Source organism: Camelus ferus, chromosome 15, assembly GCF_009834535.1.
Source record: "Camelus ferus isolate YT-003-E chromosome 15, BCGSAC_Cfer_1.0, whole genome shotgun sequence".
Lineage (NCBI taxonomy): Eukaryota > Metazoa > Chordata > Mammalia > Artiodactyla > Camelidae > Camelus > Camelus ferus.
The window spans coordinates 34466962-34491402 of NC_045710.1; the positions used below are offsets into that span (position 1 = coordinate 34466962).

The following is a 24441-nucleotide window of genomic DNA, read 5'->3' on the forward strand; positions in this document are numbered from 1 at the left end:
ACAAATTACAGCATTGTTTATAATAGCTAAGATATGGAAGCAATCTAAGGGTCCATTAATGCATGAATGGATAAAGAAGATGTGTTGTATATATACACAATGGAATATTACTCAGCCATAAAAAGAATAAAATTCTGCCATTTGCAACAATGTGGATGGACCTAGAGGGTATTATGCTTAGTGAAATAAGTCAAAGACAGATACTCTGTTATTCACTTATATATTGAATCTAAAAAATAAAACAAATGAATGTATGCAACAAAACAGAAACAAAACAGACTCACAGATATGGAGAACAAACTAGTGGTTACAAGTGGGGAGAAGGAGGAGGGGAGGGGCAAAATAGGGTAATGGAATTAAGAGATAAAAACTACTATGTATAAAATAAAGAAATAACAAAGATATATTGTAAAGCATAGGGAAATATAGCCACTATTTTGTACAAACTTTGAATGGAATATAACCTATAAAAATATTGAATCACTATGCTGTATACCTGAAGTTAATATTTTAAATCAAATATACTTCAAAAAAAATTAAAAAACAAAAGCAAAGAAACAAAGATAAATGAATAGATTTTAATAGAACAAAGTTTGAAAAGTTTGTTGACAGAGTTTCATATTCCATGTTGCAACTAACTTTCCAGCAATTATCACTTATGATAGTTTGGCATAATATTAAAGAATAATACCCATAGTTATCTGAAAAGGACTATTAAGATACTCCTTCCTTTTCCAAGTATGTACTTATTTAAGACCAGGGTTTTTTTTCCCATATATTTCAACTAAAATGGCTCATCATTACAGATGGAATGCAGAAGCAGATATGAGACTCCAGCTGTCTTCCATTAAGCCCAACAGTAAAGAGATTTGTATACATGTAAAGCAATGCTATTCTTCTCATTAAATTACTTTTAGCATTTTGGAAAATGCAATGATTTTTCATAAAATATATTATTAATGTGAACATGTAATAGGTGAGTTATTTTCAAATGAATTAGTAAATGTTTTTAAATATAACTTAGTTTTAATTTTGAATAGGGTAAATATCCAAAGATACAACTCACATAAACAAAAGCTTTTGGGGAATCCTCACTATTTTTTAAGAGTATAAAGAGGTGCTGAGAACAAATGTTTGAGAACCACTGGACCATAAGATGTTACTCTATGTGTTTTTGTGTTTTTCTCTTTTATTGTGTGGAATTTTGAGTGTGTGGAATTTGACCTCAATCTTTTTCTATTGTTAATTTTTTAATGTGAAGCCAGTTTTCCTAAACTTTTGAAAGGAGGTATGGGTCAGGGTAACTTCAAAGAGCTCTCTCATCTGTTTTCGTGTAGCATTAAAAAATGTGGTGGCTTGTTTTTCTGAGATTTCCTTGGTCTGTATTCTTCCTTGCACTTGCTCGAGATATTTTTTTTTTTTCCTTCCTCCTCTGTTGACCCCATCTTGTTCAATTTTGATTCTAGTTTCAACAGCTTTTTCTCAGTGTGAGGCCTCTCCTGGACAGGAGCCTTAGTACGTTCCAGGGGTCAGATTGCTCCAGCTTCTAAAGTTCTCTCCGTGGACCCTTGACACAGCCCTGCTATATGATTAGGCAAAACTCCTCTCAGTTTCACCTGCTCCTCTCTAACCCTCCTTCATGCTTTCCAGTAAATATCTGTTGGCCATTTTGAGACCTTCTGTTTTCATGTTTGTCAGATACGCCATTGCTTCCTTTTGCTTTCTTCTGTGCAAGGTCTGTGACATCATGCAGGTTCTGTGGCTCTTAATGGTTTGTCCTTATCTGCTTGTATTTTTGGATTTGTGTGGATACCTAGCCAACTAGTTTCACTGTACTAAGTACCCATGAATGGGTATTTATTTTGCTACCTATTGCTCTGTCTGTTTTTAAGTTGGGGTTTAGGGAGATTAAAGAATTACACTGCAACCACTGTTAGCACATGGGAGAAACCTTTTCTTTTATTCGTCTGCACTCAATTAGTTGCTATTTTCAATTCCTTTGTAGCTAGAGTGTGCCCGAAAGGAAGGACAGAAAAGAAGAGTAGAAAGTTCAATTTTGACAGATAACTGTTATAAGCTGGCTACACATCCCCTAGGCCAGTTTTTTTTTCTTTCTTTTTATTTTCTCATGGCCCCTTGTATAATTTTTTCAGAGTTTTCCAGCTGAAAACTTTCTGACAGCAAATCTAGAGATCTGGGCAATGAAGCCTATGCAGCCTCTGTACCCTTAGTCTCTAGTTTTCCCATTATACCCTCTCTGATGGTTTCTCATAATCCTCTCAAACTGCACTCTTGGCAATAATCAAAGAAGCTGATTCTCTCTCCCTCAAGGCTTACGTCTGGTTCAGGGGAAGAAACTCTGTCCCAATAAACACTGGAGGGCAGATCAATCCCCAAAAAGCTGCCTATGTTCTGCCACAGGAGCAGCTAATCTCTTGCCCATGAGATTGCTTAGATGGGACTAAGACCCCAGACAGCTGTGCTCCTCTCCCTCATCCCCAAAGCCCCCTCCTAACAGTAGCAGGGAACACAAGTCAAGCTTTTTAGGTACTCTGATTGAAACCTCTAGGACTAGATTTAGGATTAGGAGGTAACATTCCTCTCTCCCTTGGTAGAGAAGGAGAGTAGGAATCACAATTCAGCTATTTCCAAAGAAGGCCTCTTAACAATTTTCTCTCTTTAGTTTCCAACTTTTGACCCTTTTGTGCCCTCAAAGTGGGTGAAAGCTTAAAAAGTTATGTAATAAAGTATTGCCTTTTCCCTTTGTAAATTTTGCATAGTCCTTCCTTTGGAATACAGAATATAAAGTCTGATCATCTCACAGCTTGAGTTGAAACCTCAGTTTTAATGTAGTGTTACATTTTAATTTCCTCTACATTCTTAAATTATAGATATAGAGTTGAATTTAATATTCACTCCCAATATTTTCTCATAATATCTCCTTTCTTATTTCCAATCTTGTGGTTCTCTTTTCTATATCTTTCCTTTAATTACATTTGACAGAAATTTACCCATTTCATTAGTCTTTTTCAAATATTAAACTTTGAGGATTTATTTATATTTCCATAGCTTTTTTACATTTCAATAAGCTCAACCTTTGTATTAATTACCTCTTGTTACTTTCTTTGGGTTTTCTTGTTCTTTTACTACTTTCTTAAAAGTAAAATAATTTATTTTTGGTACTAGGCTATAAATTTTCCTCAGAATACAGTTTTAGCTATGATCCACTGGTTTTCCTATAAAGTAATCTCTTTTTCATTATTTCCTATATAATTTGTAATTTCAGATTTAATTTCCACTTTGGTAAGTAAAATTTCATATAAAAATAATGGAATAGACCTACTATATGACCCAGCAATCCCACTCCAGATTATATATCAAAACAAAACAAAACAAAAACAAAAACAGTAATTCAAAAAGATACATGCACCTGAATGTTCATAGCAGCATTATTTACAACAGCCAAGATATGGAAGCAAACTAAGTGTCCATCAATGGAAGAATAGATGAAGAAGATGTGGTATATATACAATGAAATACTACTCAGCCAGAAAAAAGAACGAAATTTTGCCATTTGCAGCAACATGGATGGACTTGGAGGGCATTATGCTAAGTGAATAAGTCAGACGAGAAAGACAAATACTGTATGATATCACTTATATGTGGAATCTAAAAAATAAAACAAAGTAGTAAATATAACAAAAAAGAAGCAGACTCACAGATTTAGAGAACAAACCAGTGGCTACCAGTGGGAAGAGGGAATGGGGAGGGGCAATATAGGGATAGGGGAGTAAGAGGTACAAAACTGTTATGTATAAAATAATCTACAAGAATATATTGTGCAATATTGGAAAGATAGTCAATATTTTTTAATGACTATAAATGGAGTATAACCTTTAAAGATTGTGACCCACTATATTTTATACCTGAAACATATAATATTGTACAGCAACTATACTTTAATAAAAATATAAATTAAAAATTAATGGAGTATGAAATAAAAGCAATGCAGATGGGAAAAGACAACAAGAAGTGAATTTGACCCTCTAAATTTCAGAGCATAGCTAAATCAACAATTCCCTAAAAGGAAGAGATACATTTTAAAGAGAAGTAATGAATAAACTCTTGGATTGTTTAACAATCCAATTAATGAAAATGAGAAAATCATATGAACATACTAGAAAAAGGATTTATATTACTTTGTGATTTGGCAGAAAATACTAGGCAAAAAGTAATTATACAAACTCGTGTAAGCTTAACAATGAGGGGACTGATGACAAACTGGTTAATGAGTAACATCAGTTCAAAGAGAATTTAAAGTTCAGTCATTGAACAACAAAAATGGAAATGAACTGAAATCTCGATAGAGATTTCCCCAAATTTGACAACAATCCTGCAGTGTTACATGATAATACCAATATCATATTTAATGCTGAAGAAATTTTCTAAATCATCACTAATAAAGACAAATTTTGATCAACCATGCTAGAGTAAAAACTGAATTATCTTTCTATTTTCTCTATGGAAAATAATACTATAAAATCATGGTCATATGAAGGGTCAATTAAAGAACATGCAGTTAAAATATCGTAGAGGTGTGTCAGGCAGTTAATAAACATATTCTTATTTTATTGTGTTATTTTTCTGCATTTTCTAACGTTTGTAAAATGTATTTGCTTTTAAAATTTTTACTTCATAATTTCTCCTTTTATTCTAAATAAATTTTCATGTTTATATCTAGTTTTATATTTATTATTATATGTATATTTAAAGAACTCCCCATCTCTTCCCCTCCACAACTTTATTTGCTTTAGGCTTCACAAAACTTGTTCGCCTAGAAGTTAGACTAATTCTAATTGTCCTGCTTCTCATTCAGATACATTCTGCTTATGCCAGCATATTTCGTAAGGGTAGTAGTGACAGTGCTTTCCATGTACTATGTGGGACAGGTTTTCCGAGGGATCTGAGGCTAAAGGTAACATCAGTTTCCAGGTTTCTTAGTGTGCTCCAAAGCATTATCTAAAAAAGATGAAATGCAAAATGGCTTGGGGGCCACTTGGCAGCCATTTGGAACACTAAAATCAAATTGAATCACTACCTTGCTTCTTGTATGCAATATATTCCAGATGGATCAAAAATTTAAACATAAAAGAATGAAGTCATAAAATACATAGGAGAATTCCTATATAATATCAATGCGGGAAAAGGCTTTTTAAGTTTGATGCAAATCCCAGAGGCCATAAAAGAAAGAATTGATACATTTTAATGAATAAAAATGAAAAAATTCAGCTTGCCAAAAATAATAAAGTTAAAAGACAAGTGACAAGTTGAGAAAAAAAATTTGTTTATAACTCATGTCCCATAGAATTTATTTCCTTAATATAAAAAGAGTCCCTACACATTAATAAGAAAAAGGATCAACAGCCTAATATAAAAATAGGCAAAGGGTATTAATGGATAGTTTATAGAGAAAAAAATACAGATGACTTATGAACATATGAAAAGTTGTTCAATCACCCTTATAATAAGAGAAACACAAATTAAAACTGACAATCATATTTGCAAAGATCCAAAAGTTTGTAAGACACTGTGTAGGTGAAAATATTAGGAAGCAGGAAAATTGTTGGTGCAAGTGTAAATTGACACAGCTTCTAGAAAGGGCAGATTAAATTAGACACAGCAACTTCATTTCTAGAAATTAATCACATAAATATGCCTATATTTGTAAATTGTTACAAGTAGAAAGGCATTCACTGCAGCACTGTTTCTAACAGCAAAATCTTGAAAGCAACATGTCTATCAAAAAGGAATTGGTTAAACACAATGGAGCCATAAAAAATAAGAGAGCAGCTCTATGCAGGTATCAAACCATCTTAAAGACCAATAAAAATGCAATGTTTAGGGTGGGACACTGACATTTAAATGTTGACAACTAATTACTAAGTATAAATAAAAGCATTTTTTATTGGAAAAAAAAATAAATGGATGTATTCAATGCTTACGGTTTCATGGACTATCTCTTAAAGATAGTGGTTGCCTCCATGAAGAAAATAGGGATAGGAGGGGGAAGGTGGATGGGAACACCTACTTTCATTACAAATTATTTTGCCCTTTTTGAATATTCTTCCATGTACCTATCTTACCTACTAAAATGCTACAATAATTTATTAAAAATGAGAGATGTCCTGTAACTAGGCTGATGAATATTTGAGCATTACTAGTTCTTTCCCTGAAGGCACATTACTGGATGCGTAGAGAAAAAGCAAGGTAGTCCAAGGCTTAAGTATAAGGTTATCCTTTGGGAATGAGATTATCACTCCACCAGTGATCTGTGAATGGTTGCTGAAAAGTTTCTGAAATATCCAAAATCTCAGTCAGGTTCCAGTTTCAGGAGAACACAAAAATTTAAAGTTGAAACCTATTTAGCTGTATTGCAGTTATTTGTTTACGGGAAGACTGAGCTGGTAGATGGGACCTGGTCAGCATGAGGATTAGAAAGGGAGGCCAAAGAGTACAGTTTGACAGTATTCATCTAGTACTGACTAAGGGAGAAGATGTGCTCGGGAGTGTAGAGTTGTGTGTTTTAGTTTTCCTATAAAAATAGCAACTGCTGTTTGATTTGGGGTTGGGGGGGGTAATTAGGTATTGATTTATTTATTTTTACTGGGGATTGAACCCAGGACCTCATTCATGCTAAGCACACATTCCTCCACTGAGCTATCCCCTCCCCCTTGAGCTATACCCTCTTCCTGTAACTGCCATTTAAATGATCCTCGAGCAGTGGCTTTGGAGACAAGGCCTTTGGAAACAGATTTGGGCTCAGATACAGTTCTCTGGATCATCTGGGTGATTTTAGGCAAATACCAATTCTCTGAGCCTCAGTTTATGTATAGGTAAAATGGAGATAATAATCCTTTTTTGAGTGCTGCTGGGGATTAAAGAAAATAACAGAGAAAGTCTAGTACAGTGGTCACTATGTAGCTGGTGCTCACTGAATAGTAACTATTATTTTTATTTACAGCTTGCTTTTATAATCTCTACAGTTTAAGGTCCTAAAGATTGATTAACAACCGAAACAAATAAAATTGAATCAAATGTATAGCATCTTGTCATTAGCAAGATAAACATAGCCTCCTAGACAGGGTCTCTTAGAAGCTGAGAAAGGCTCCAGATCATTTTTTTCCTCTCTTTTGTTCTTTTATTTATTAATTTTTTAAGGATCTGGGCATATAAAGTAAGTGAAAAATTCCAAAACTGGGTTTCAAAAATTGTTTTAAATGCTCTTTACATTAAATGTATTTGTGTTATTCACATTAAAACTAATATTTGAAACATTAATGTATAGTGCACCACAGGCAAGACATGTGGTAGATGAAAGTTTTACGATGAATGTCTTTCTCTTTTAGTCATTGTGCATCTCTGAGACTGGATGGATGACCTCCTTTGATGAGAACATCAAAGTCTGTAGTTGAAGCTCTTTATGAATGTGAGAACCAGCCAAATGGCCGTCCTGAATCCCCAGCCCCAGTGAAAGGCCCTGTTCTAAGGAGTAAAGCAGAATAGACAGGCAAGCCCCTCTAATGGGCTGCAAAACTTAGGTGCATTTCTCTCTTCCAATTGCTCAGCATTTCTAACTTGCCAATGACAAAAGCCAGCATTTGTGTCTTGTGTCTTCATCTCAGTTGGCGTGACAGTCTTTAACACTAATCTGGGCAGGCTGCCACTTGGAAGCCTGGATAATACCCTTGTAATGCAGGGAAAACTCAATCCACTCACATTTCCCTGTATCATGGGGAGCTACTTCAGGCCAGTTAAAATCAAGAAATGATACAGTTAAAAGACTTTTCAGGAATCAGGAAATAGCTCCTAAATGGGGTCTTCAGTTGGATACCAAAGAGAAATGGCCCATTTTCTCCCTGGTTGAGTGAGTTTTTGCTGCTGACCTGTAAATTCTACACTATTTCAAAGTTACTGGCTGGGAAATTAATGGAAACTGAGCTGGGAATTTTTTTCTTTCTTACTCTTATGTGTGATGCCTTATTTAAAATAATTCAGACTCAAAGTGAATTTCTAGCAAATGGTGCTCTGGCTGCTATTAAATTTATTGATGGAGAATCCATCACCCCTGCTTTTTATGTATGATGTCGCTGATGTGGTGATTTTTTTTTTAAAGCTCCATGGTGAGACTTTCTTAAAATTCACCTCTTCCATTGCCCCATAGTGTTATAAGGGACTTCAGGTTAAGATACTATTTAGCAAATTAATTTACCATGTTAAGATTTTTACAGCAAAGTTTTGCAAAACCATTAAGTAAACCACACTTATTTTTTATATATTGGGAATTTTTGATGTGCTAAGATATTATATAAATTGGTTATTTATCTTGATGAAAGCCAGATAAATAAATGTTCCTATTGTGCCTAATAACTCAAATCTTTGCTTTCACAAGGCCAGAGCAAGGCTGAAAGGAAATTCATCTCAAAGCTATTAAGAAAAGCCAGATAGAAAGGGAGCATAAAAATAAAATGAACTATGGTGAAAGGGCCAGACCCTCTTCCAGACTGCTCTACATCATCTCAGTTACCTAGATGGAACAAAGATTTAGAGTTCTAAACAGAACTCAAGAATAGAAAGAAATGATGTGGGATGGTCTGAGAAAGGAATCAATCTATCCTGTGTTCATGAGACACAGGGAGAAAAAGAAATCATTTGACAAAAAAGTCTCAACACCCTAAACCAGAAATAACATGTCCCACCCCAAAACTGCCACCATAGCCCCCATTTGAATACACCTCAAAAGCAGCCCTTGTTTCCATCGCTCAGTTTCCTGCCCAGGCTTGCATGGGGACAAAACAAAGGAAGTGAAGAAACCACCTGGGTGCCTCCTCCCTAGTACTCAGGGGATTGGTTGATTCTAACTTTTAAGTTGTCACTGAAGCCACTGATGGCCAAACTACAAAGAAATTGTGACCAGCAATTTGGACCTTGAGGGTTTCCTTTAATAACCCACCTTGGGTGAATTTTCTTCTAAAGTTCCTACAACTGCACAGCCCAGAGCTTGATGTCACTTTGCCCCCTGCATCATCTGTTAGATGCCTGCATGCCTTACCTTTCCATCAAGTTGGAGGACCTTGAGAATTCCTGGAAAACCTAGGTTTATATTCTCACCTACCTAATGCAATTTCCTCAGCTGCAACGTTTTCCTCATTTTTCTGGGTCCCGATCCTGTCCATCCCTCAAAGACCAGCTAAGGCTATTTCCAATTTGAGAAACTTTTTGTAGCAGTATTAGTCATGCTTTGTGGCCACTTCTTCCTATGTTTGGAGAACCCCCTGATAAGGCACTCTCCACTCTCTCTTACAACCCTGACAATGCTGGGTGCTCACTTTCCCATTGCAGCTGCATTGTGGCCATGTGACCTAGACTCTCCCAGTGAAATGCTCGCAACCTCAAATTAGTCACGAGAAGAAGCAGGGACCATGCAGAATTCATTCTGGTGGCCAGTGGGGGCTGCAGCATTATCAGATGACCTGGCTGCCAGAGGCAGGAACGGCTGTGGTCCCTGTAGCTTAATTCTGTGTTGGTCATGTCCTCTGGGCAAGCAATACAGCCTGTGTCCAGCAGCAATGGCTGTGACGTCTTTACCATTACAGTTGCCTGAATAATCTGGAGCATTTTTTCCTGCTTGCGCAACCTCTGAGTCTAGTTCTCCAGCCTCCCAGAGATTCTGTAAACTACCCACTAGTTTTTTTAAACAGTTTTATTGAGATGTAATTCACATGCCATACAATTCGCCCATTTAAAATGTACAACTCAATGTTTTAAAACAAATTCACAGGACTGTGCAGTGATCACCACAATCTAATTTTAGGGCATTTTTGTCCTCAAAAAATAAACCTCATACCCATTATCTGTCACATTCCATTCCTCCCCCTACTTCCAGATGTAGACAACCACTTACCTGTTTTGTGTCTAGACTTCCCTATCCTGGGCATTTCATATAAATGCAATCATACAACATGTGATTTCTTGGGATTGGCTTTTTTCACTTAGCATTCCATCTTCAAGATTCATCCATGTTGTAGCATGTATAGATAATTCATTCCTTTTTATTGTTGAATAATATTCCATTGTTTGGATATCCCATATTTTATTTACTTACTCATCTACTGATGGATATTTGGGTTGTTTCTACTTTCTAGCTGTTATGAATAATGACTTTATGAACATTCATGTGCAAATTTTTATGTAGATGTTATATCTTCATTTCTCTTGGGTATATGCTTGGGACTGGAATTGCTGGTATGGTAACCATGGTAATTATGATTAACCTTTTCAGGAACTGTTAAACTGTTTTCTAGAGTAGCTGCACCATTTTGCAATGTGTGAAGGTTTCAGTTTCTTCACATCTTTGCTGAATAATCTTTGTTATTGTCTGTCTTTTTTATCATAGCCATTCTAGTGATTCTAGTGAGTATAAAGTGATATCCCATTGTGGTTTTGCCTATTAGCTGTTAAATGAATTCTTTTTTAAATTGAAGTATAACCAGTTTACAATGTTGTGTTAATTTTTGGTGTACAGCATAGTGATTCAGTTATATATATACATACATATTCCTATGTATATATGTATATATATACATACATATTCCTTTTCATATTTTTTTCATGTTAAATAAATTCTTTTGCTTAAATCTAGCTTCTTGTAAGTAGAACAATGATTTATCCATTCTTTATTCAGCCCACACTGGCCAGTCTTTATCTCTGATTTGTACTATACAATTCAGCATTTGTCCATTTTCTAGATGTAAGATCCTTTTCTCCTCTCCCGGGTTGTAAGCCACTGGAGTCAGAAAGCCTATCACCTGCTTCTGTGTCTCTCCTGTAGTGCCTACCACTGAGCTTGCCACTTATGAAGCTTTAAGCACATACTTGTTAATTGGAATATTGTTGATTGGTTCGCCAAAACAGTTCCTTGTTTATCATACAATTCAGGAAATGTATCTTTCATTCTCTCATTAAGCAGACTCCATCAAGTAGACATGTAGCAGGTGCTGGGTACATGGATTTTGAAGACTTGCTCAGATTTGGGTTCTAATTCTATCTCTGCTGATTATTACCTATGAGACTCAAGGGCCAGTTAATCAACCTCTCTGAGTTTTGGCTATCCTATTTACAAAGAGAGATAATAACAGATATCTCAAATAAGTGTTATGAGGGTTAAACTACATCCTGTGTGTAAAACAATAGAACAGTGATGCATGGAAACCGTTCAATAAATATCAGTTTCCTCTGCCCCCGAGCATTACCTTCCAACTCCCTCTCCCAATAATCTGGCTTAGAGATGCATCCTGGTTATGTTTGCTGTTTTATAATTTTGTCAGGAAGCTGGAACAAGTCTGCTGCTTACATGACTTAAGTAATGTTCTTGCAGATGAGTATTATGTTGTGGGACTAAAGCAATGGAAATCAGGAAAGGAGGGAAAGATGCCCAAATTCAATTCAGAGGGCAGAGAACTGTTGATTTTAGAGAGGTCAAAGATGAAGCTGCCACTGAGAAGGAAGGAACAGGATACAGGGGATGCCTGGGCTCTGCTGTTTACTTGTCCTGTTTCCCTAAAGGACTCTTTTTTTGGGTTATGACCACATAGGCATAGAATCTTTTTGAAGTGAAGTTGATGTTTATTTCAGATGACCTATTTCTAGGGGCATCTCGGATCTGACTGGAAGAAGCCATGTGTACACCACAGGCTGAAGGATTAATCATGGGGGAGGCTGGCATGAATGTTGGTGTGTTATGGGAAGGTCATTGTCTGTGGCAGCTGTCTTTATCCTTAGTGCATTCAAAGAAAGCTTCCATCCTGGAGGGCTTAAAATAAAGCACCTAATTGAGTGAACCTTTTTGTAACATGGTTATAAGGGGTTGAGCTGACATCTGTATGATAAACTAACGGGAGTTGAATCTGGTTTTTGAATAAACCTTACCTCAAGGAGAATATAATTTGCTATTTATTTAGTGTTAATTGTTTCTTTATCTTTTACTAGGTGATTTAAATTCCTGTAGCAGAGGTCAAAGTCCTGCTATAGATTCCTCAGTGAGAGCTCAGATGCCAAATAAATCTAGAAGAGTTCATTTTTTAAAATTTATTTTTATTTTTAATTTTTATTTTGTGTACATTACTGAGTGCATGGCCTTTGTAAGAGTGAGTTTTAGTAGTGAGCAGAAGGAAGTGATCAAAAAGGAAGCAGATTCCTAAACAAGACACATTATAAAGGAGAAAATGACATGCATAATGAGGAGTCTGCAGACACAGAAGTTAACTTCTTGGTTTCCCCAAAATGAACCTAATCTGGCTTCATTCAGTCATTCAACAAACATTTAATGAGCATATACTATAAACTAGGTTCTGTGCTGGGAACTTGAATGACAAGGCAGGATCTTTATTGGGAAGATCCTTTATGCTATGTAGAGCACTGAACCTAACATACCTCCTATAGATTGCATCCTGGAGCTCAGGAGCCTGAATTCTATCCTAGCTCAGCTTAGTTGTAGCCAACCTACAGACTTGTGTGCATGAAAATAAAGGACTGTTATTGTAAGCCTCTGATTTGGGGGATAGTTCGTTGTACAGTATCATTGTGGCATTAGTTGACTAATATTATAAGTTTGGGTTGTCTTCTGAGAGCATTAGGGAGCCACTGAAGAATTTTAATCAAGGGAGAGCTTGATAACCTTTGGATTTTAGAATGATCTCTCTGGCTACAATAGACTCAAGTTGGCCATTTCTCCTTTAGCTTGGGCAGCAGAACGAGACACTTGGAACAATAGTCAAGCCCTAAGTAGCTGCTGGTCTAAAGATAATGAGAGCCAAATAAAGCATATTTGAACTAACCTGTAGCTTGAAGCCTAAAGAATGGATTAAAGGTGATGAGGAGATAAACAAGACTGCTGTGATCATGTAGACTTGAACTTGGGAAATGACAGTAAAGGAGAGTGATTTAGGTGGTAGAATTGATTTGGTGATTGATTGCATGTGAGAATTTAGGAGAGGAACATTAAGGGTGATTTGGTTGGTCAGCAAGGTAGATGAGAGTGTCCTTCACTCAGAAGAAAGAACATAGTTTTTCAGGGGGAGATGGAAGCAGTGGCAGACAGGTAGATTCATTTTAAAAATACTGAATTTGTGTGTCCAAGTTATGTCCAGGAGACATTTAGATATTCAGATCTGGAGAACAGGAGAGTGATCTGGCTGGAGATATGCAGTTGGTTGTTAACAGCAAACAACATTAAGAGGAGTTCAAAGAATAAACGAACCTTCCCAAGGAGACTATGTGGTGTGAAATTACAAGAGGGCCAAGAACAGAACTCCAGCAAGCTCTAAAGTTTAGGGCATGGGTCAAAAAAAGAAGAGCCTGGAAAGGAGGCTGAGAAGCTGTAATGAGTAGGAGGCAGTAGACTCATGCAAACCAGAACAGTGGAGTTGTACAAAGGTGGGAGTGGTAACAGGGTGAAATTTTGCAGGAGAGAATGTATATGACCTAGAGATACAATCACTGGTACTGGAGTCAAAAAGTTTGGTTTGAGTCCCTGCTCAGCAATTTATAGTTATGTGACACTTTACCTTATCTCTCCAAGGCTTGTTTCCTCATCTATAAAATGGGAATAATCTTACTATTTTGTATGACTGTTGGGAGGACAAATGAGATTGTGGATATTAGTATGTACTTAGTGAGCCTTCATTTAATCCTAACCGTTGTTAGCCATTACTTAGCCAAAGGAAGACATTGGTGATGTAGTAAGAGCAGTTTCAGTGGCGTGTTTGGGCAGAAGCCATGAAGCAGTGGGTCAGGGAGTGGGTAGGAGCAGAGGAACTGGAGAAACCAATGTAGAAAATCCTGTTGCCTGACCATGAGGGAGAGAAAATAATATAGGATAATAACTTGAAGGGAAGTATAATAGATGATAATTTTTATTTTGTTTGTTTCTTTTTTTCATTAATTTATATATATTTAATAAAAAGTTGCATATATTTAAGGTATATAACATGATGATCTGATATACACACACCTAGTGAGATTACCACAGTCAAACTATTTAACATATCTCCTTACAGTTAACATTTTTTTCTGTGTGACAAGTGCACCTGAAATCTACTTTCTAAGCATATTCCCAGTGTTCAATACCATATTATTACGTAGAGTTATCATGCCTGTATATTAGCTCTCTAGACTTTTACAACCTATAGAACTGCAACTGTGTACCCTTTGACCACCATTTTCCCATTCCCCACACAGCCCCTGGGAAACCACCATTCTCCTCCCTGTGAGTTCTCTCTCTCTCTCTGACTCCACAGATAAATGAGATCACACAGTCTTTATTTTTCTCTGTCTGGCTTATTTCACTTAGCATAATGTCCTCCAGGTTTATCCATGTTATTTCAAAAGGCAGGATTTCTTTCTTTCTCATGGCTGACTACCATTCCAGTGTGTGTGTGTGTGTGTGTGTGTGTGTGTGTGTGTGAATGTGTGTGTGTGTAACATCTTCTTTATCCATTTCTCTGTTAACAGACACTTGGGTTGGCTATTGTGAATAATGCTGTAATGAACATGGGAGTGCATATCTCTTTGAGATCCTGATTTAATTTCCTTTGGGTATATATCCAGAAGTGGGATTGCTGAACCATATGGTAGTTGTATTTTTAATTTTTTGAGGAATCTCCATACTGTTTTCCATAATGGCTATACCAATTTGCAATCAACCAAGAGTGTACAAGGGTTCCCTTTTCTCCATATCCTCACCAGCACTTGTTAGCTTTTGTCTTTTTGATAATGGCCATTCTAATAGGTGTTAGGCAATATCTCATTGTGGCTTTGATTTGCATTTCCCTGATGATTAGTGTGATTGAGCACTTTTTCATGTATCTGTTGGCCATTTGTGGGTCGTCTTTACAGAAATGCCTATTTAGGACTTTTGCTCATTTTTGATTGAGTTATTTGTTTTCTTGCTATTGAGCTGTTTAAGTTCCTTGTATATTTCGGATATTAGCTTCTTATCAGATGTATGGTTTGCAATTTTTTTTTCCATTTGTAGGTTGTCTCTTCATTCTGTTGATTGCTATACAGATCTTTAGTTTAATACTGTTTGTTTCTTTTAAGAGGAAATAAACTTGGACTGTTTGTAGGCTGTGGAAACAGTCTCAAGAAAGGAAAGGGAAAAGATATTAGGCAAAGCAGGCTTTAGAGGAAGATAGAAATAGAACTCCAAGAATGGGTGGTGAAACAAGCCTTCAATTAATGGAAAAAGTTAAAAACAGCCTTTCCACTGAAAATGGAAGAAAGTTTCCAAAAAGATGAGTACAATGAAATGTTGAAAATTTTATTTTCTAGAATCTCAAAGAGGTGAAGACTGGGCAGACTAACCAGACTTACCTTAAGAGAGAAACATTAGGAAATGGGGCTACACTTCACTGACCTATGGCATTGAAGGTCATGGGCCAAGAGCATGCGGCTTTGGATGGCTCTGAGATAGGAGGTAGGGTATAAGATCATTGTATTAATAAAAGACAGAGTGTGATACTTCCCCATAACCCCTCTTCAGTGAAACTATGAAATTAACAAAACCACTATTATAATGGGATTTACTGTGGTAAATAGTGAAGGGACCAAGGTGAGCATCCTGGCTATCAGGGACTCCTTAGAGACAAAACACAGAGTGCAAAAGGAATAGATAAAGCAAAAGCAATTAAATGTTGTATTTACGTATTCCTTAAGGATGGTTTCTAGACTCATACAGGGGGAGAAATTGAAGTTTTAGGGCTTGGGTCACATTACTTAAGTCTCTGATGGTCAGAGGGACACCCAAAGTCACATCTCAATTATGTAAGTTTGTTGAGGAAAGGATGTGGGTGGGGTTAAATAGAGCAGCAATTTTGTTGAGGTTGTTCCTATTTTATGACACACATACACATATGTATGTGTATATATACATATATATGTATATGTGTGTGTGTGTGTATTTTCAAGCTAAGTGAGAGACAAAGTCATTTACTGTGAGTTCTTGGGGTGGTGGCAGCACTAGGGGTTTGAAGAGATTGGTGATAGTGAAATCTACAGAGCTGTACGATTAATTACTCTTAGAGGAGTTTCATATTTCAGGTACAGGAGCGCTGGAGGCAGAAAGTTGGCTTACTCCATTTGGAGTTTCACCAGGTGGGTTTAGCAAAGAATAAGCAAGAATGGGGATGGTGCAATTCAGAGGGATTTGATTGACGGATCACTGATGGATCTTCTCCAAGTTGTCAAAGGAGAATGCAAGGGAAAATTCTGGATTTATAAAAATATAAATTAGGACAGGGTCCCAATTTCAAGTCAAGTTAATAGACCAAGTGTTTTGTTAAGTTCCTACTGCATATTTAATTTCACAACTGACAAACTCATATCAAAATTTAAATGATGAGATCAAGTAATAAGTTAGCAAAAACTCATTTTTTGTCCAGTTTTTCATAACTATGTGGTTTGTGTAAAGTGAGGCACACCTATGCCCAGACTTTACAATAAGCTTATTAAGATATTATGTCAGATAATTAAAAAAATAATAACAATAACAACAACCTCCTCAACTACCAGTAAAGCAGAGATCAGCAAATATTGTCATTTCCATACTGCATGTGGGAAACTGATACATGGTGAGACTGCACCACTTCTTCAAGGGTTCTTTGTATTCCAGAGCATCCCAGTTTCTGAATATGTGGTATATCATATAAACTTCCAAATGAGAGCAGTGACTAAATAAGCTATCATTTATTAATATTTATGGAGCCCTTGTGTCATGCTCAGCCTATGGTGAGTGCTATAAATTATTAAAATGAAGATGTGCAATGTACATTCCTGGACTTAAAACTCCTATAATCTGGTTAGAGAGACAAAAACTCAACATACTAAAAGTTTACAAAGAATATTAGAGATAAATCAGGACTTGAGACAATGACAAGAAAAATCCTGAGGCATGTGTGAGATGACCAGGGAGTGAAACAGACAATAAACTGGAGGTCAGAGGAAAAGAAATGTTAGAACGGGCTGGACCTTGAGGAATGGGTAATGGTTGGAGAATCAGAATTATCATTATTATCTAGTTTATATAAGAGCAATTGTATAAATATGAATCCTCACAAGTCTTCTTTTGAAAAGACAATTTCAGACAGAAGTCTGAAAATAACTCCTTTTGAGTAAGATGCAAGAGGAGGGGAAGATGGGAGAAAAATGCATTGAAAACTAGCTTTATTAAAATCTCATTTTCCCCTGTGACAGGTGGCTCTGCTAGATTAGGTTGAGTTTCCTTAGGATTCTCACTACCTCAGCTCATCTGTGCCTAAAATATCTGCACTTGTGACATACATGGGGGAAACCTCCAGCTGCCTTAGTTTTTGACGCTCTGTTATGCTCTGTTTTTCCATGAAGAAAAAAGTTAAGAGAGATATTTTCCAAACCTTAGTGGTTTTTCAGAATGTTCACTTCAGTTTCCTGAAGCATTCTCCTAGGGTTGACAACTTTGTGGCCTAGATAGAATCATAGCAGGGCAGGGTGTTGTTATTCCTCACTTCTCAGTTAGAAAGCTGGTAGTTAAGGCTTCTGAGAATACATGGTTTAGAGTTCCTACCCATCTGAAGACTGGATGGTCAGTTGACAGGCATAGGAAGGTCACTAAATAGTGACTATCACTAGAATCCTCCAGACTCTCACTGGGTACCTTCCAGGCAGCAGACTCACATTGGAATAACTTTTCAATCACTTTGCTGTACACCTGAAACTAACACAATATTGTAAATCAACTATACTTCAATAGTAAAAAAAAAAAAAAAAAGAATGGGTCCTTGACATCTGTGATCTCAATCTAGCAGGCTACGAACTTGTCCATTCCCTTACAGGTTTCTCCAAATACACACCCATACCTTCTTTATTCCTTTGCATAAAAACCTCATTCTCTTATTTTATCCTACAATGAGATTAGGGGATCCATAAAGAAGAGTTTATTTGTTCATTAAATGCAAGCTTTGAGCAATCTAAAGCTTTATATTGAGAAACACAGTTGACTTTCGATCAAGATGAGGACCAAGAAAACATGGGAAATTCTCTTCCCATTCCTAACACATAAAATTTCTGGACACTAAAAACATTTTTTTTGAGTATTATATGTGAGCTTGTAAGTAAGAAATAGGAATTTCCAGGTGTTAAAGAGAGAATCCACAGAGGTGAGTGCTACGTATGTCTTATGAGCAATCCCAGCACCTTGGAGTATGGATTTCAACACCTGGAAATGATGGTGGTCAAGTCTTTAGCTCTCTTGTGCATGCAGTAAACTGTAGTTGGGTGTCTAAGAGCATGGGCCAGACTCCCACCCTTGGCCATGAATGTCAGAAGAGTTAGCTAAGAGAAATAAAGATCCTTATCCTATGCTGCCTATGCAGCCTCAAATTCTCACAATAACCTCATCACCTAGAAGCCCTGTGCCAAGAATTTAAACTAAATATTTATGTGGTATCAGTGAATCCCACTGAACCCCCAGCAAATGCAGCCATGGAAAAGCTTGATGGGGTCTTATCCACAATCTAGGACAAAATGCAAAAGGGACTTTGAGTATGCTTTAAAATGTTCAAAAAAAAAAAAAAAAAAAACAAGAGAGGAAAGAACAGAACTTGTAGGGTAAGAACAGGACATAATTTTTTAAAAATAAGGGATTTGAAAAAAAAAATCACGTAGCATGGTACATTGTATCTTCCCAAGTTATTGTCCATAGATGGCCTCAACAATATTTCCCATCCCACATGCTTTTTTCTTACAATGTGTCTTTTATACACCCTCCATCAAGAGGTGGGGTCTATGTCCCTCTCCTTGAGGGACATGATTGCAACTCTCTTGTAATTAATAAAGTGTGGTGTAAGTGGTGCTGTATGACTTCTGAGGCTATGTCAGAAATATGAGGCAGTTTTTGCTTTGCTGACTGGATCATTGGTGCTCAGGTCCTGAGCTGCCATGTAAGGAGTTCACCTACCCAGGAGCTGTCAAACCCATGCAAAATCACCATATGCAGAGGTCCTGAGACTACATAAAGAAAGGGAGATATCTAACTGTCCACAACTTCTCCAGCCCTCTGATTTTCCATCTCTAACCACTGTCTGAATGCAATTGTGTAAGAGACCCTAAGCTAGAACCTCTAACCAAGCCCTTTCTGAATTCCTAATCCACAAAATCATGAACAAAATAAAAGGTTGTTTTAAGAATGCTAAGTTTTGAGATAATTTATTATGTAGCAAAAAATAACTGAAAGATACAAAAGCTCTAGTAGTCAAAATATTGAGAAAATTTACTGAGAAAACTGGATTAAATAGCAACTTAGATTAGTTAAAGAGAAAATTACAGAATTAGAAGATATATGTAAAGAAATCATTCAGAATGCACAACACAGAGAGAAAAGACAGAGAAGTCAAAAGGGAGATTAGGAGACTTGGAGACTGAACTAAGAGGTTACACCATCTATCTAGCTAGCAGTAGATTGCAGGGAAAGAAAACAGAGAAAGGAAGAGAGCAAATATTTGAAGAGATACTTCCAGAATTGAAGAAAGACATGAGTCCTTAGGTAGAAACTGTAGAAATGAATTAAGCACAATAAATAAAACCAAATCAAAATCTAGACATAGTATAAGTGGAAATACAGAAAGTCACCTATGATCTCTGGAAGGGAGGAGAAAGGGAGGCCTGGAGGGGAATCAAAATCAAATACTATTTCACTTGTCATTTAAACCTATAATTGCCACTAAACAAATGTGGCTTCAGTACACAAAGCTTGCCTTGACTTGAAAGTAGTCCTCCCTGAGTGCAATCCTGTGACAAAAATCAATAATATTTTAAAAAGTAGTAGCATGAAGGATATATTGCATTTAGCAGTGTGTGTGAGAGCCTAAAAAAAAAAAAAAGAAAAGAAAAGAAAATTATGCCCTGGACTTAATTAAGAAGTAGATAAAGTTCACCTTCTGTACCTGGCTTCATTCTGGTTTTTTAAATCTCTAGTGTGTGTCTACCTTCTTTTCACAGGACACCCAGGGTCATCCAGTTCTGCCTGAAGGATTCTCTAAATAAAATGGTTTTTACTCTAAGGTCTAGAAGCCTAAAAACAGCCAAATGTGACCTCTTCCTGTGTATTTACTTTTTTAAACATAAGCTTTCTATTTTGCAATGATTGTAGATTCATACACAGTTGTAAGAAAATAGAAACCCCATGCATCCTTTACTCAGTTTCCCACAGTGACATCTTGCAAAACTAAAGTACAATATCATAACCAAGTCCCTGAAATTGATGTTCAAGATACAGAACACTTCCAGCACCACAGATATCCCTCAAGTTGCCTTTTGATAGTCCCATCCACTTCTTTCCCACCCCCACCACTTCATTAACTCCTGGAGACCACAAATCTGTTTCCCATTTCTAGAGTTTTGTCATTTCAAGGATGTTATATAAATAAAACTATACAGTGTGTAACCTTTAGGGACTGACTTTTTTTTTCACTCAACATACTCCTGTGGAGATTCATCCAAGTTGTTACATATCAATAGTTCATTCCTTTTTATTGCTGAATAGTATTCCATGGGATAGATGTACCACAGTTTGCTTAACTATTTACCCATCAAAGGACATTTGTTCTTCCAGTTTTTGGCTATCATTAATGAAGCTGCTACAAACATTCATGTGCAAATTTTTGTGTGAACATACATTTTTATTTTTTGGAATAATGCCCAAGAGTTCAACTGTTTGTCTGGTAGTATGGTAGTTGCATGTTTGTTTGCTTGCTTGTTTTTAAGAAATTGCTAAATTATTTTCTAGAGTGGCTATTCCATTTTGAATTCTTACCAGCAATGTATGAGGAATCCAGTTTCTCCACAACCTCATCAGTATTTGGTGGTGTTATTATTTTTTGTTTTAGCCTTTCTCACAGGTATGTAATGGTACCTCCCTGTGGTTTTAATTTGTATTTTCCTAATGGCTAATGAAGTATTACATCTTTTCATGTATTATGTACCATCTGTATATCCTTTTTAGTAAAAGTCTGTTTATGTCTTTTGCCTATTTTCTAACAGTAGATTGTCTTTTCACCATTGCATTTTGAGAGTTCTTGATATATTCTAGATATTAGTCCTTTGTTGGGTATGTGTTCTGAAAATAATTTCTCCCAGAATATAGCTTGTCTTTTAATCCTCTTAAGAGGGTCTTTGGCAGAGCAAAAGTTTTTGATTTTTATGGAGTCCCACTTATCAACTTTTCCTTGTATGAATTGTGCCTTTGAGGGTCTTAGGATAGGGTCATTTTTTTTTTCTGTTGTATTTGACTATAGTAGAGCAGTCATTGTCTAAAAATGTTTCACTTCCTGGTCCTTGGAGAGAGAAAACTTTTCTTGGAACTTTTTATGTTTGCACTTGTTTGGCATTTGCATGTTGCCATCTTCTTCAGCACCCAGTCTAGGGTATATGAGGCAAAAAGAAAAATTCAAGGAACTCACCACCTTGTCATTCCTTGAGCCCTGAAGTGTCTAACCAGGCTGCTTCCTTCTTTCTACTACTCAGAATTCCTATGTTTTATTTTGCATTTATTTATTTTATATATAATTTATTTTATTTATTATAATTTAATATATTTATAGTAGTTTGTAATTTATAATTCATTTGTATATTTATAATTTTATTTATTTTATAATATAATTCTATATTATATAAAATTTTATATAAAATATTATCATATAAGTTTATATAATATTAATATGTAACATATATTTGTATGTATGTATGTATTTATTTATTATATAATGTCCAGAGTTTTCAGCTGTACTTAGTAGGGAGGATAGAGAAAAGTATATATACTCTATTTTCCTCAAAGCAAAAGTACTGGATTTATTTTTCATTAGAGATTTAGGCATGAAGTTTGAAAAAATAATCTGGGGCATCAGAGTGTTAGTCTTATTGAACTATAAGAACATAGATAGTCAAAGACAGATTCACTGACATGGATACACATATAAAGGATTCACAGTGCAATTTAACATATTAAGTCAAGCCACTAAACAGGAAAGTGTGCATGTTAATACAGGTCAAGAATGATTGCATTTTAGGGCAGGTTGAACCAAGTTAAATATGTACTAGAGGAAGTAGCTATAGGAGTGTCATGAGTAGAGCTCTTTCTTTGAATCAATCTGGGAAGCCTGCCTAAAGGAAATGATGTTTCAGGAGCTGCTTTACAATATGGGAAAAGGGTTTGCCAATTGGATGGTGAAAAAACTGCAAAGTGTAATATTTTCCAGTGCATTTTGTTTTTCACCTCTAGAAGTTTTATTTATTTGTTTTTAAATTTTCCACTACTCTCCTCATTTTTTTAAATGTTTTTTTTTTCCTACCTCCTTCAGGGAACGGAGCATATTTTTAACAACTGTCCTCTGTGGGAAAAGTGCAGAGTGGGAAATGCACTCTGGAAACACTTTGAAGTGAGTTCAGGGAGGTGACTGGGATATGAAAGAAGAAAAAATTAGGTAAAATCAGAGTCAGAGCTCTTGAGATACAAGAAACTGAGAGATTATCTAGTCCCATCTTCTCATTGCAATTGGTAAATGGCAAGGTGGTGAGGAGTATATGCACAGAGGGTCATTTTATGCACATTGTGCTCATTTAGTGTGTGCACATAAATATATTTTTTGCAAAATCATTTGAGAATACCTTATAGACATTATACCCTTTATCTCTAAACACTGCAATTTGTCTTTTCTAAGAAAAATTGTATTCTCTTATATAATTAGCATACAGTCATCAAATTCAGGAATTTAATATTGATACAATACTATTACCTAATATTCAGTACATATTCAAATTTTACCTGTTCCCCCAATAATGTCCTTTATAGTCATTTTCCTTTTCACCTAATCCAGTATCCAATCCAGGATCAAATGTTGCATTTAGTTGTCATATCTCTCTAGTCTTTTTTAATCCAGAGCAGCTTCTTAGCCTTTGTCTTTCACAGCATTGACATTTTTGTAAGTATGAGCAAACTGTCTCATAGAATGTCCCTCAGCTGAGTTTGTTTGTTTCCTCATGTTTACATTCAAGTTATACTTTTTTGGCGTGGGTATTATATAAATGATTTTGCATCCTTTTCAGTATATCACATCAGGAAGTGCATAGTGTCAACTGGTCTTACTGGTGACAAAATTTTGATCACTTGGCCAAGGTGATGTCCACCAGGTTTTTCAACTGAAAAGTTAGCATTTCTCGCTCTTCATTCCCTTGTGCAGATCCAAATTTCTATCTTCCTGAATAACATCCTTCATCATCTTTTTGTAGGAAAGATCTGCTGTAAAGAAACTGTCTTAGCTTTGTCTGAAAATGTCTTTATTCCACATTCATTTTAAAAATGTATTTCAGGTTAAATGCTTCTAGATTTTCAGCCTTCTTTTTTCAGCCCATTGTCTTCTGGGTTGCACAGTTTTTTAAAATGAGAAGTCGTTCTTATCTTGGTCCCATTTTGTATCATATATATTTCCTCTGAATTTGTTTATAAGTTTAAGTTTCTCTTTATAACTAGTTTTTAGTAATTTGACTATGTATAAAATTGGCATGGTTTTTTTAGGCTTATTTTTGCTTCTTGAAGTGGTATCTTATTGGTTTTAGATCTTTCTGCTTTTTAACTAATTAAAGACATAAATTTCCCTCTAAATACTGCTTTATCTGTATGCCATAAATTTTGATATGTCATGTTTCATTTTCATTCAGCCCAAGATATTTTCCAAGTTGCCTGTCATTTCTTCTTTGATCCATGGATTATTTAGAAGTGTTTTGTTTATTTTCTAACTACTTGTGGTTTCCTCAAATTTCTGTTTGTTGTTGATTTCTAACTTAATTCTATGTGCTCAGAGAACATATTTTAAATAATTTCAACCAAAACTTGTTTTACTGTCTAGCATATGGTCTATCCTGGAGAACATTGCATGAATATTTGAAAAGATTGTAAATTCTGCTATTTGAAGGTATATTGTTCTATAAGTGTCAGTCATGCCAAGTTGATGTTTCCAACTATAATTGTTGAATTGTTTATTTTTCTTTTCAATTCTGTCAGTTTTTGTGTCATATTTTAGGGCTCTGTTATTAGGTGCATATATACTTTTATATTTTTATTTCTTTACACTTACACATTAACTCTTTTATCCTCATGAAATTTTTCCCTTCTTTTCTAGTAAGATGTCTTGTCTCAATGTTTATTTTATCCACAATATATTATGTAGTCGTATTTGTTAATATAGTCACCCAGTTTTCCTATAGTTTATGCATGATACATCTTTTGTTATCTGTATTAGTCAGGGTTCTCCGGAGAAACAGAACCAGTAGAGAAAGAGAAAGAGACAGACAGAGAGA

At 35.8% G+C, this 24441-nt stretch overlaps 1 long non-coding RNA gene across 1 annotated transcript in view; it reads right to left on the reverse strand.

Moving 5' to 3' along the window:
- The window catches only part of LOC106729769, a 230439-nt gene that overhangs the window by 11435 nt on the left and 194563 nt on the right, over positions 1-24441 (reverse strand). The window lies entirely within an intron of this gene.